Genomic DNA, 15,076 nt, shown 5'->3' with positions numbered 1-15,076 from the left:
GCATAGAACAGTTATCAATAGCATGTATCATAATCTGAAAAACATGAATTGATAAAAAATTGTAAATCAAACTCTTTGACACTTAATCTTGACTCAACTCTTATCTAAAGATCCCGGTTCGAATAAGAACGCAACAGTCTTCCACCTACTCTCCCAACTAGATGGTCGTACGTTCTTATTCCGAGACTTTGGCCTTCTATATCGAATCTCTACAATAGGAGTCGATATACTCCTAAGCAACATCGATATAAACCAAATGTCCAGTGACTTGGCACCTCTACCAAAGACATGGCACATCTGCCATAGACTCAATACATGCTTTGCTATAAATCAATAGATTAAGCATATCAATCTCATGAATTGCAAACATCAAAGCAATTACAATAAAGTATGTGGTTTTGGGAAACTCAAGATATCTCTGACTCGAGTCGTATCTTCCCAGTTTAACATTGATTTATACCTTTCTTTTGTCGATCTGACGAAGTCGAAGTCTTGAATTCGAAGCTGTCAACACTCAATCTGGCAATGACATTCGAAATATACAATATCACTATATAACTTAAGTCCATACTGAATATGATCAGAATTCAATCTAATTCTGTTTCGACGGCATAACGACACAATCTCGATATACCCAACAATACAATATCAATAGATACCAATCACAACTCATAATCAATCACAAACACAATCTGATATTCTCAAAATCGGTATAATCTCAATCAAATCCAATCTGAAAATGATAACAATTTCATACGGTGTCTGTTCTTCAATCCGGTTTTGATTATATGATTATCACTATCTCAGAAACATATAATATAGATCAAATTATGATTCTCCCAACAATATATTTTCAAACCATGCTATAACATAAGAAAACTAACATATTCTTGAAGCTCTTGTCGAGAGGAGCACGGTATCAAACTCGGATTGAAATTCTAACGGCCGGATCTTGCGCAACTCCCAAATCTATGATTTAAGGACTTGACAATTCTTTCAGGGAATCTCTCGGTTCTTGCTGGAGTTTCTGAAGGAAGATTAATGAATTTACATACAACTTGCATGGGAAAGACATGTGGCTCATTCTACATACTGCACGTCTCGCGCATATGCGCGACCATCATCGGCGCATATGCGCGAGACCTACTGTCTCATCACATAACACTTCAACTGCTCGCGCATATGCGCGCCCTGTCTTCGCGCATTTGCACGAGACCTACTGTTTGGGCACTTCTTCTCTTTACATGCTCGCGCATATGTGCGCCTAGTCTCGCGCATATGCGCGAGGTCTTCTGCCTCAGCACTTGCTAATCGCGCATATGCGCGCCTCTCTACCGCGCATGTGCGCGAAGTCTGCTATATTCATAAAATATAATACTCATGCCTTTCCAAATCTGGTCTCGGAGTGATCCTTCTATAATCCCATCAATTTATGAATAAATAATCTCGGATTAACATAAAAAAAATCTCGGGCATTACAGATTATATCTCTCAAAGTCGACTGAACTGATAACATGGCAAGGTTAGGGGCGTCGCCCCTAGCATATACTGTAAGCTCAAACAAATGTATCTCGGACTGCAACGGTCTTTGGAGTGATATTTGAGTGATAACAGCTGCCTTTCGACTCATTGTGTCTGCCACTACATTAGCTTTTCCTGGATAATAGCTAATCTCACAGTCGTAGTCTTTCACTAATTCGAGTAATCTTCGTTGTCGCATATTCAATTCCTTTTGGGTGAAGAAGTATTTCAAACTTTTATGATCGGTGAATATCTTGCACTTCTCCCCATATAAGTAATGTCTTCAAATCTTTAATGCAAAAGCTACCGCTGCAAGCTCATGATCATGAGTGGGGTAGTTTTTCTCGTGAACTTTCAACTGTCTCGACGCATTGGCTATAACTCGGTCATTTTGCATCAGAACTAAGCCCAAACCAAGTTTAGAACTGTTTTGACACTCGGATCCTCATACAAACTTTGCATTCTTCTTTTTCAAGACGCTCATAGGTAACGCTATAGATGAGAATCCCTGAATAAACTTTCGATAGTAGCCCGCTAGTCCCAAGAAACTGCGAATCTTGGTAACACTCTTCGGTACTGGCCACTCTCTCACTGCCTCAACTTTACTTGGATCAACCTCAACTCCATCACTAGAAATGATGTGGCCTAAGAATGCCACTCTATCAAGCCAAAACTCGCACTTGCTGAATTTTGCATATAGCTTCCTATCTCGCAGTACTTGCAGTGTTGTCCTCAAATGAAGACTGTGCTCCTCTTTATTCTTCGAATATATTAATATATCATCAATGAAGACTATAATAAATTGATCTAGATACGGCTGAAATACGCGATTCATAGGATCCATGAAGAACGCTGGCGCATTGGTCAACCCAAATGGCATGACCATAAACTCGTAGTACCCATATCTTGTTCGAAATGTTGTCTTGTGAACATCGGACTATTTCACTTTCAACTGATGGTATCCAGAACGAAGATCAATCTTCGAAAATATCGATGCTCCTTGCAACTGATCAAATAAATCTTCAATTCTTGGCAGAGAATACTTATTCTTGATAGTTACTCTATTCAGCTCTCGATAATCGATACAGAGTCGCATACTACCATCATTTTTCTTCACAAATAATACCGGTGCGCCCCACGACGAGTAACTAGGACAGGTAAAACCCTTGTCTAGCAATACTTAGATTTGATCTTTAAGTTCTTTCATTTCAACGGATGCTAGACGATAAGGTGCTTTAGATATAGGAACAGTGCCCGACATAAACTCAATAGAAAATTCTACCTCGCGATCGGGGGGAATGTCAGAAACATCTTCGAGAAAGACGCTAGGAAAGTCTATGACAATATCAACATCTTCCAAATTCTGATTTATAGGAGCATGCGCGGTAGTGACACATGCTAGAAAAGCTTGGCATCCACATCTCATAAGCTTTCTCGCACATAGACAAGAGACAATGTGCGGCATTTGCTTATTCCTTGCCGCCTCAAAGAAAAGATTTGCCATTAGGCTGTCGAATAGAGACTGATCGCTGACGAAAATTAATTGAAGCTCCATTCGCTGATAACCAATCCATACCAAGTATGATATCAAATTCAAGCATAGGAAGTACAATAAGATCTGCCTGAACCGCATCTCTGAATAAACGCAGCTCCAGATTCTTCACAATCTTAGACGTGATCATTTGATCACCGGAAGGAATAGAAACTTGGAAACCCAAACCCATATCCTCAGGAATAATATTCAGTCGCTTGATGAAGGTTTCAGATATGAAAGAATGTGTAGCTTCTTAATCTAGCAGTGCATAGGTAACTACACCTCGAATGATAATCCTCCATGTGACGAAAATGTCTTTTAAATCTTTTCGTGTTGAAGTTTAAGGAATTTCTATCATTATTCTCCCAAAGTTATGTGAAGATTACGCGTTGAGCTTAAGCATTTCTTGAAAAATTTCGTTTTAGCCCTTCAATTTTTCAAAATTTGCGTTTTAGTCCTAGAATTTTCGAATTATCGCAATTCGACCCTTAAATTTTCGGAAATTTACATTTTGGTCCCTTAAATTTCGAAAATTACATTATTGTTCCTTAAATTTTGGAAATTACATTTTTGGTCCCTTAACTTTTTGATAGTTGCATATAGTCCTTATCTTTTGGTATTTACATTTTAGTCCTTAAACTTTTCGAAAATTGCACATTGACCCCTCAAGAATATTCGAAACCCCTATCAACCCTTAGTTATGATTTTCTTTTAATTTTTGGCCATAAAACTTTTTATTTGGAATTATTTCATCCTTTTACATAAAATCAAGTGTAGAACCCGTAAATCAGTCTACGTATAAGCCATGCATAATTCTAGTATTTTAAATTAAATTGACTTCATTGCATGATTATTTTAATGCTTTTCTTTGAAGTTAATTATTTTATTATTTCATGCAGTAGTTTGATTTTCAGTTATTTCAGTGAGGCCGGACTGGAGTTGGAGTTTTGAGATAGAATTTAAGATTTAGAAATCATTTCCAGAATTTATTTTAGCTAGCAAGTAAGTTAATTTAAGTTAATAAGGAAGTTCAAGGAATTATTTAAATTACTTGAGGTGAGTAGGAAATAAATTCATTTAAGTTCCATAATTAAGGGGTTAGTTCACTAAATTAATTAGGGATAGGTAAGGCTCTTAAGGTATTAAAATTTATCAACTAAACAATATTTCCTTCCATTTATTAGATGAATTTTCGGCCCCCTTAGATGACTAAGCATTACCATGCCAACTCAACACCTTTGACCCTTTCTTTGTATTTAATTAGTAGGATAATTCTTTTATTTTTGGGAGCACCATTTAATTAATGATCAATCTTATCCTCACCTAGTCTAGATGGTATTATGATCGGCCACCTCACCACAACAAGCACCAACAAATCATTTGATATCAAACAAGAATTCAAAATTTCAAAATGAGGGAGACTTGGTCTTGATTTGTCCCTTATATTTTGCACCCATCTCCCTCACCCCCCTAACCATTTCCCCATCTCCCTAATCTCGAAATTCAGAGCCATTTCAGAGTAGAAAACCGTGGGTTGCATAGCTAGACACAAGAGGAAAAAATTCAGTAACAAGCTAGGTAGCAAATCGCTCCACTCCTCCGCGCCGGATCGTCTTTTCTTTTCGTTTTTCTTTCAAACGAAACCAGGCAGGCATATATTATTCCTTGACTCTTCAATCAAGTCATACTATCATTATTTTTATGTTTTATGATCATCATTTCATGTATGAACCGAAATACATCAAAGAATTTTCAGAAAAACATCACATGCAGATTTCGGTTTTCTTGTGCAGTTCACGGCTTCCTCTTGTTTTGTAATTTCAGGTGGATGGTTCGATTCCAGGCTCCCAAGGCGACATCTAGACATGTTCTAGGATGGATTAGGATCACTTTAGTCCAGTACTTCAACCCCCATGCTTGCTGGAAATTAGAAAATGCCAGCAACTCCATTAGTGTCCATTTGTGTTCGAAAAAACAAAATTCAGTTTGCTGTCATGAAGGGAAAGGATCTGATCTTGGCTGCCCCAGGGGCCTATAGCCATGGTTAGATCACTTCCCTAATATGTCTAAGATGTGACTAAGTCGCCCTTTTGGTGGCTCGGTCCATGGTGCATCGGTTTTTAAATCAAATGCAAGAACAGCCCCTCCCCTCTCGGCCCCTTCGGTTTTTGACAGCATGGGTGTGTTCGAGTTTTGTGGAATGGTATGGATCTTGGTTGGCCTATGGCCCTTAGCCACGGTTTATACCATGCCCCTAGATGTCTAGATCGTGCCATGGTCAATCAATGGCCATTGGAACGAGTCGAGACAGCAAGCGAAGCACAACACCACACACGCACGCATGAGGGCCCTCGGTAAGAGCTTTTGGTTGGTTGCTGGAATGGTGAGGATTGTGGCTGGCCTAGGGCCCTTAGCCATGGTTCAAATCATTCCTTGGGATGTTGGTAAGAATCTCTGGTTGGTGGTTCACTCCCCAATGGCCGGTAGTCTCGAAAACAACACAAGAAACGCGATGGTACACCTGCTTGAAATTTACAGCATGTTGCTGTGTTGGTTCGGAGGCTCGTTTGAGTTCTTGGTTGGCTTTTAGCCTATGGCCTTGGAATGGACAGTGCATCCTTGAGTTAGGAAGGTCGCGTTTTTGACCGTTCATGACTCGGATCATTTTTGAGGTCATACGGGAATTTACGGTGCGATGTGCCAAATTGACTCTCGAAAGAGCGTTTCTTGTTTTGGCCTCCATTTCACCTAGATTTCGACCCTCATCATTTTAGGAGCATTAGTTCATAATTTTAAGCGTATTTTAATCGTGACTATACATCGGTTCAGTGTCGGTTCGGGTTGGTTCGGAGTCATGATTAAATACGAAGTCGTTAGACGTAATTGTCGCATTTTCAAACTTAATTGCATAGTTTGGTCAAGTATAAGCTATTGCATATTTTTCATGGCATATTTAGGTTGCAGCGAGCCTGGAAGCGATCCAATCCAGTTGGTAAAATATACAGGATATTTTCTTTATGCCATTTAATTATATTACGTGCATGAAAATAGAAAATACTTATTTTTGAGATTTATGTGATATTGCTTGTGGTCAATTCACTATTATGGGAGCATTATTTTACACGGTCGCCAGTGACCGATCAGTTCAGTTTGGTACCACCCGGTCGCCAGTGACCGGTCAGTTGTTGGACATGTCATTTTATGCTCAAACATTTTTACCAGTTGTTGGACATTCTTTGAATTGTTATTTTTGGCAAACTTTATTTTTTTCCGCTGCTATATTTTTTTAAACATTGAACTTGATTCATCAGTTGATTTTATGGATGAGGCACTCCATTTATTTTAAAAGAAAAATTTTTAATTTTCCGCAAATTTTCAAAGTAAGAATTTTCGGGCCTTCACAGTTGGTATCAGAGCGGTGGTTCTGTATAGGGTTACACTACTACTGACCACGAGAAGCTCACGAAGCCACGCCTTCGGTCTGTAAGTTTACATTTCAGCATTTTTTTTAAAGCATGAATTATTTTGACAGCATGCTTCCATGAAATAATTTCGACCAGATTTTCAGCATTTCAGTGTTCATTTAAAATAAATTATGGAATTATGCATGTTAGTTACGTATGGGTTATGTTTGGAACAGTATGCCCCCTAGACGTCAAGTAGGACGCCCGAGAGGTAGTGGCGAGCATCGTCGAGAGGACGATGACAATCAGAGACAAGAGAGGCAGACACCTCCTCCTCCTCCTCCTCCTCCTCCGCCGGATATGAATGCCCAGATGCTAGCTGGGATGATGCAGTTCTTCTCACAGTTTGCGGGGAACAATGCCGCAGCCGCAGCCGCAGCCAGTCCGACAGGGCCCGAGGCTGTTTATGAAGATGCACCCGAAGGAGTTTTCTGGGACGTCTGACCCCATGATTGCCGAGGGATGGATCAAATCCCTCGAGGTTATCTTCGAGTTCATGGAGCTGGGAGATGCAGACAGAGTCCGATGTGCCACTTATCTGTTCAGTGGAGATGCCCGCTTATGGTGGGAAGGAGCAGCAGTAGCCCTGAACTTGGCTACACTAACTTGGATGCGCTTTACGGAGGTTTTCTACTCCATATATTTTGCCGAGGAAGTGCGCACCAGGTTGACCACTGAGTTCATGAGCCTGAGACAGGGAGATATGACGGTTACGGAGTTCATCCGTAAGTTCGAGAGGGGCTGTCATTTTGTGCCCCTGATCGCGAATGATGCCAAAGCCAAGTTGATGCATTTCCTGGTGGGTCTACGGCCGATCTTTCGCCGGGATGTTAGGGTGTCTGACCCTGCTACTTATGAGATTGTTGTCTCCAAAGCCCTAGCCGCAGAGCAGGATCTGCGGGATATCGAGTGGGATCGCCAGGGCAAGTGCCCAGTCAAGGTACCACACCGCCCTCCTCCTCATCATCATCAGCAGCAGAACAAGAGGCCTTTTCACGGACTGCCTAGAAACAGAGGCCAGCAGCAGCAGCAGCAGCAGCAGCGGGGACGCCCAGCCCCGAGGATTTATGAGCACCCAGTCTGTCCCAAGTGCTCACGCCGCCATCCTGGAGCATGTATGTCTGGCTCAGAAAAGTGTTTTAAGTTTGGCAGTCCAGACCACATGTTGCTGCAGTGCCCTCAGAGGAATCTGCCTACCCAAGGCAGAGTTTTTGCTCTCCATGCCGCGGAAACCAACCCGGAGACTATGTTGTTGACAGGTACCTTTAAACTTTAAGTTATTATTTGAATTTCCGTGTTTTGGGAATAAGGATTAAGATTGAACTTAGAACTGTGATAGGATTGCATGCTCTACTCAGTAGTATTTTGGAGATTTAAGTTAGAAGAACTTTGACCATTGCATGTCTATAAGTTTAGTTCTTGTAGCTATTGGATTCAACTTAGAGTTCCGCTCTTTCGGGGATAATTTTTATATCTGGTTCCGCTACCAAGGCCTTGATAGATTCAGGGGCCACTCACTCGTTTATTTCGGAGGTCTTTGCAAACTTTCTCAAGATCAAGACCATTGGGCTAGATATAGCCTTTTCAGTAGTGTTGCCGTCAGGCGAGGAGATGACAGCTACCAATGTTATCCGAGATATAGACCTTGAGCTGCACGGTAATCTTGTTTATGCGGATCTGATTGTGCTACCGATGCCAGAATTTGACATCATCCTAGGGATGGACTGGCTATTGAGGAACAGAGTGTTGATAGACTTCCAGCGGAGATCTGTTCTTGTCCGACCGCCTGGAATGGAGCAGTTCTTATTTGAGCCGGACAGGTACTTTCCTTTACCGCGCATTATTCCTTATGTTCAGGCCAGGAAGCTCATGCATAGAGGGTGTGGGGCATTTCTAGCAACCTTTTTATCTGTCCCCGAGGAACCCAGCCAGTCAGCCTCAGATGTTCCGATTGTCAGAGATTTCTTAGACGTTTTTCCCGAAGACGTCTCTGGTACGCCACCCGAGAGAGAGTTGGAGTTTTCCATTGAGCTTATGCTAGGTACGGCTCCGATATCCAAAGCGCCGTACCGACTAGCACCGACAGAGATGGCAGAGCTTAAGAAGCAGATTCAGGAACTTCTTGACAAGGAGTTCATTCGCCCGAGCTTTTCACCATGGGGCGCGCCAGTCTTATTTGTAAAGAAGAAGGATGGCTCTATGAGGCTTTGCATTGACTATCGGGAGTTGAACAGGGTTACAGTGAAGAACGAATACCCACTTCCGAGGATTGAGGACCTGTTTGACCAGTTACAGGGAGCTTCGATTTTCTCCAAGATTGATCTGCGCTCTGGTTATCACCTGTTGAGGGTGAGAGATGCTGATGTTTCCAAGACTGCTTTTAGGACTCGTTATGGTCACTACGAGTTCCTTGTGATGCCGTTCGGTCTGACGAATGCGCCAGCGATCTTCATGGATCTCATGAATCGCGTATTTCAGCCATATCTTGACCAGTTTGTGATAGTATTCATAGACGACATTCTCGTCTACTCCAAGAATCAGGAGGATCACAGCCGACATCTGACCACAGTGTTGCAGACCTTGCAGAAGCATAAGTTGTTCGCGAAGTTCAGCAAGTGCGAATTCTGGTTAGAGAAGGTGGCGTTCTTAGGCCACATCGTTTCTAGCAGTGGTATTGAGGTAGACCCAGCAAAAGTTGCAGCAGTCAGAGATTGGGTTGTGCCTCAGAATGCATCCGAGATCCGCAGTTTTCTTGGGCTAGCAGGATATTACCGGAAGTTCATTCAGGGATTCTCCTCTATTGCCGTTCCACTCACATCACTGACCAAGAAAAATGCTAAATTCGTGTGGAGCGAGGAGTGTCAGAAGAGCTTCGATACTTTGAAGCAAGCTCTCATCTCAGCACCGGTTTTAGCCATGCCATCAGGGCCCGGCGAGTTTGTCCTTTATACGGATGCTTCGAAGCTCGGTTTAGGTGCAGTTTTGATGCAGCATGGGAGAGTCATAGCGTATGATTCTCGACAGCTGAAAATCCACGAGAAGAATTACCCTACTCATGATCTAGAGTTTGCGGCCGTAGTTTTTGCCTTGAAGATTTGGAGGCATTATCTGTATGGAGAGAAGTGCCAGATCTTTACTGACCACAAGAGCCTCAAGTATTTCTTTACGCAGAAGGAGCTGAACATGCGTCAGAGGCGTTGGTTGGAGCTTGTGAAAGACTACGATTGTGACATTAGCTACCACCCGGGTAAAGCTAATGTAGTTGCAGATGCATTGAGCAGAAAAGTCGCAGTGATGGCTCATTTGACGATTCAGAAACCTCTTCAGCTTGAGATGCAGAAGTTTGATCTAGAGTCATATCCTCGAGGTAGAGTTCCCCGTCTATCTACTTTGACGATTCAGTCTTCTCTTATTGACCATATTCGCAGTGGTCAGGCCGCAGATGAGCAGTTGGCACAATGGAAGCTGAGGGATGAAGCCAAGGGCAGTGTCTTGTCACAGTCAGCGACGGTATTGTGAGATACCGAGGCAGGATATGGGTTCCTAGCAGTGATTCAATTCGAGCAGATATCTTATTAGAAGCCCATACGTCGCCGTACTCTATTCATCCAGGGAGTACAAAGATGTACAAGGATCTGCAGCTATTGTATTGGTGGCCAGGGATGAAGAAGGATATCAGGCAATTTGTGTCCGAGTGTCTGACTTGCCAATTAGTGAAAGCGGAGCATCAGAGACCGGCAGGTTTGCTCAAGCCTCTCCCTATTCCCGAGTGGAAGTGGGAGAATGTTACCATGGACTTTGTGATCGGATTGCCGAGGTCAGCCAGAGGATCGAATGCTATCTGAGTGATTGTAGATCGTCTTACCAAGTCAGCGCACTTCTTGCCTATTAAGATGACTTTCACCATGGTTCAATATGCAGAGTTATATATCCGGGAGATAGTCCGACTTCATGGTGTTCCAGTTTCTATCGTATCTGACAGAGATCCCAGATTTACTTCCTCGTTTTGGAAGAGTTTGCATTCAACTATGGGTACGAAGTTGCTGTTTAGCACAGCTTTCCATCCGCAGACAGATGGGCAGTCAGAGCGAGTTATTCAGATCTTAGAGGATCTTCTCCGTGCTTGAGTCATTGATTTCTCCGGGAGTTGGGAGTCGAAATTACCATTGGTTGAGTTCACCTATAACAACAGCTTCCAGTCTTCTATTGGTATGGCTCCGTATGAAGCACTGTATGGCCGCAAGTGCAGATCTCCTGTTCATTGGGATGAAGTAGGAGAGAGAGCAGAGTTGGGTCCAGAGATTGTTCAACAGGCAGCAGATGTAGTAGTCAAGATCCGTGATAGGATGACTGCTCAGAGCCGACAGAAGAGTTATGCCGATCAGCGGAGGAGAGATTTAGAGTTTGCAGTGGGCGATCATGTCTTTGTGAAAGTGGCACCTATGAAGGGTGTCATGAGATTTGGGAAGAAAGGGAAGCTCAGTCCGAGATTCATTGGACCGTTTGAGATCCTCGACAGAGTTGGGACGCTAGCTTATCGTGTGGCTCTTCCGCCGAATCTGGCCGGAGTACACAATGTGTTCCACGTCTCCATGCTGAGGAAGTATATGGCAAATCCTTCGCATGTGCTGAATTTCGAGCCGTTGCAGCTTACTCCGAACTTGTCTTATGAGGAGAGGCCAGTGCAGATCCTAGACAGGCAAAAGAAGAAGCTTCGGAACAAGCTGGTTAAGCGAGTCAAAGTCAAATGGCTCAACCATTCTGAGGAGGAAGCTACGTGGGAGTCTGAGCCGGAGATGAGAGATCGATACCCCGAGTTATTTGGTGAGTTCTAATTTCGAGGACGAAATTTCTTTTAGGGGGGAAGGATTGTAGAACCCGTAAATCAGTCTATGTATAAGCCATGCATAATTCTAGTATTTTAAATTAAATTGACTTCATTGCATGATTATTTTAATGCTTTTCTTTGAAGTTAATTATTTTATTATTTCATGCAGTAGTTTGATTTTCAGTTATTTCAGTGAGGCCGGACTGGAGTTGAAGTTTTGAGATAGAATTTAAGATTTAGAAATCATTTTCAGAATTTATTTTAGCTAGCAAGTAAGTTAATTTAAGTTAATAAGGAAGTTCAAGGAATTATTTAAATTACTTGAGGTGAGTAGGAAATAAATTCATTTAAGTTCCATAATTAAGAGGTTAGTTCACTAAATTAATTAGGGATAGGTAAGGCTCTTAAGGTATTAAAATTTATCAACTAAATAATATTTCCTTCCATTTATTAGATGAATTTTCGGCCCCCTTAGATGACTAAGCATTACCATGCCAACTCAACACCTTTGACCCTTTCTTTGTATTTAATTAGTAGGATAATTCTTTTATTTTTGGGAGCACCATTTAATTAATGATCAATCTTATCCTCACCTAGTCTAGATGGTATTATGATCGGCCACCTCACCCCAACAAGCACCAACAAATCATTTGATATCAAACAAGAATTCAAAATTTCAAAATGAGGGAGACTTGGTCTTGATTTGTCCCTTATATTTTGCACCCATCTCCCTCACCCCCCTAACCATTTCCCCATCTCCCTAATCTCGAAATTCAGAGCCATTTCAGAGTAGAAAACCGTGGGTTGCATAGCTAGACACAAGAGGAAAAAATTCAGTAACAAGCTAGGTAGCAAAGCGCTCCACTCCTCCGCGCCGGATCGTCTCTTCTTTTCGTTTTTCTTTCAAACGAATCCAGGCATGCATATATTCTTCCTTAACTATTCAATCAAGTCATACTATCATTATTTTTATGTTTTATGATCATCATTTCATGTATGAACCGAAATACATCAAAGAATTTTCAGAAAAACATCACATGCAGATTTCGGTTTTCTTGTGCATTTCACGGCTTCCTCTTGTTTTGTGGTTTCAGGTGGATGTTTCGATTCCAGGCTCCCAAGGCGACATCTAGACATGTTCTAGGATGGATTAGGATCACTTTAGTCCAGTACTTTAACCCCCATGCTTGCTGGAAATTCAAAAATGCCAGCAACTCCATTGGTGTCCATTTGTGTTCGAAAAAAAAAAAATTCAGTTTGCTGTCATGATGGGAAAGGATCTGATCTTGGCTGCCCCAGGGGCCTATAGCCATGGTTAGATCACTTCCCTAATATGTCTAAGACGTGACTAAGTTGCCCTTTTGGTGGCTCGGTCCATGGTGCATTGGTTTTTAAATCAAATGCAAGAACAGCCCCTCCCCTCTCGGCCCCTTCGGTTTTTGACAGCATGGGTGTGTTCGAGCTTTGTGGAATGGTATGGATCTTGGTTGGCCTATGGCCCTTAGCCACGGTTTATACCATGCCCCTAGATGTCTAGATCGTGCCATGGTCAATCAATGGCCATTGGAACGAGTCGAGACAGCAAGCGAAGCACAACACCACACACGCACGCATGAGGGCCCTCGGTAAGGGCTTTTGGTTGGTTGCTGGAATGGTGAGGATTGTGGCTGGCCTAGGGCCCTTAGCCATGGTTCAAATCATTCCTTGGGATGTTGGTAAGTGTCTCTGGTCGGTGGATCACGCCCCAATGGCCGGTAGTCTCGAAAACAACACAAGATACGCGATGGTACAGCTGCTTGAAATTTACAGCAAGTTGCTGTGTCGGTTCGGAGGATCGTTTGAGTCCTTGGTTGGCTTTTAGCCTATGGCCTTGGACTTGACAGTGCCTCCTTGAGATAGGAAGGTCGCGTTTTTGACCGTTTGTGTTTCGGGAGGTTGTACGAGAATTTACGGTACGATGTGCCAAATTGACTCTCGAAAGAGCGTTTCTTGTTTTGGCCTCCATTTCACCTAAATTTCGACCCTCATCATTTTATGAGCATTAGTTCATAATTTTAAGCATATTTTAATCATGACTATACGTCGGTTCAGTGTCGGTTCGGGTTGGTTCGGAGTCATGATTAAATACGAAGTCGTTAGACGTAATTGTCGCATTTTCAAACTTAATTGCATAGTTTGGTCAAGTATAAGCTATTGCATATTTTTCATGGCATATTTAGGTTGCAGCGAGCCTGGGAGCGATCCAATCCAGTTGGTAAAATATACAAGATATTTTCTTTATGCCATTTACTTATATTACGTGCATGAAAATAGAAAATACTTATTTTTGAGATTTATGCGATATTGCTTGTGGTCAATTCACTATTATGGGAGCATTATTTTACACGGTCGCCAGTGACAGATCAGTTCAGTTTGGTACCACCCGGTCGCCAGTGACCGGTCAGTTCAGTTCAGTTTGATACTCCCCGGTAGCCAGTTACCGATCAGTTCAGTTTCAGTGCAGGGGCCACAGGCGTAGACCATATTCTCAACAGAAAATTATTATCAGTCATTTCAGTACAGGGCTCCAAGGAGCAAACATTTTTACTATGATATTTAATTCAGTCATGCACGTATTATATTGCTCAGTGCAAGTCATTTTCAGTATGCCTCATGACATGATATTTTATCCCATGCAAATTTTACTTTAGTATTTACTCGTTACCTACGATATTTGCATGCTGAGTCTTTAGGCTCACTAGACTTGATTGTTGTAGGTACTTATGAGGCCAGGGCCGAGGGCGGGGACCAGTGAGCCAGCTTGGGTCGGCAGTAGTGGCACCCGAGGACCTCAGTTTCAGCACATGTCATTTTATGCTCAAACATTTTTACCAGTTGTTGGACATTCTTTGAATTGTTATTTTTGGAAAACTTTATTTTCTTCCGCTGCTATATTTTTTTAAACATTGAACTTGATTCATCAGTTGATTTTATGGATGAGGCACTCCATTTATTTTAAAAGAAAAATTTTTAATTTTCCGCAAATTTTCAAAGTAAGAATTTTCGTGCCTTCACATCAAGGCTCAAAAATCAATACCAATTCTATGATTTCTAAAATCATATCTTAATTTCCAATTAAGGTAGAGCATGCAACCTAATTTCCTCTAGGTTATCCTTATTCCCAGATCAATTCTAATAACCAATTTAACATTTCATGCAGTGAAAGCAATATAAAAACGTTAAATAACTAGGTTACCCCTAATGAGCGTAGTGTCTGGCTCCTCCTCTGCTTCTTCTGCATGCATAACATAAGCTCTTCCCACCATAGATGCTCTCTTCTTTGGGCAATCTGCAGTTTTATGCCCATCTTTCTTGCATATAAAACACTTGTATGTCCCCCACATGCATTTGCCAAGATGTGGGTGATTACACTCCTTGCATAGGGGCCTCTCAGCAGGCTTAGGTGCTCCAGGATTTGGTTGCTTTGGTGGTCCTTGCTTCTTGACTTGTCCTTGGGGCTTTTGAGGCCCTGGAGGTCTAGAAGCACCCATATACGACTTCTTATTTGGCTGTGAATTATTTTGGTGTTGCTGCTTCTTGCGCTGCATCTCAAAATCGATGTCTTTCAAAGATTGCTCAGTTTGAAATGCATAGGTGGTAGCAGTAGCATAATCCAGGGACGCATCATCATCACATTGTGTCGTATGGTAGGTCGTAGACCATCCATGAAGTGTCTAAGCTTCTCCGCAG

The sequence above is a fragment of the Primulina tabacum genome, chromosome 6 (assembly GCF_025594145.1).
Source record: "Primulina tabacum isolate GXHZ01 chromosome 6, ASM2559414v2, whole genome shotgun sequence".
Classification (NCBI taxonomy): domain Eukaryota; kingdom Viridiplantae; phylum Streptophyta; class Magnoliopsida; order Lamiales; family Gesneriaceae; genus Primulina; species Primulina tabacum.
This window is presented reverse-complemented; position numbering follows the sequence as displayed.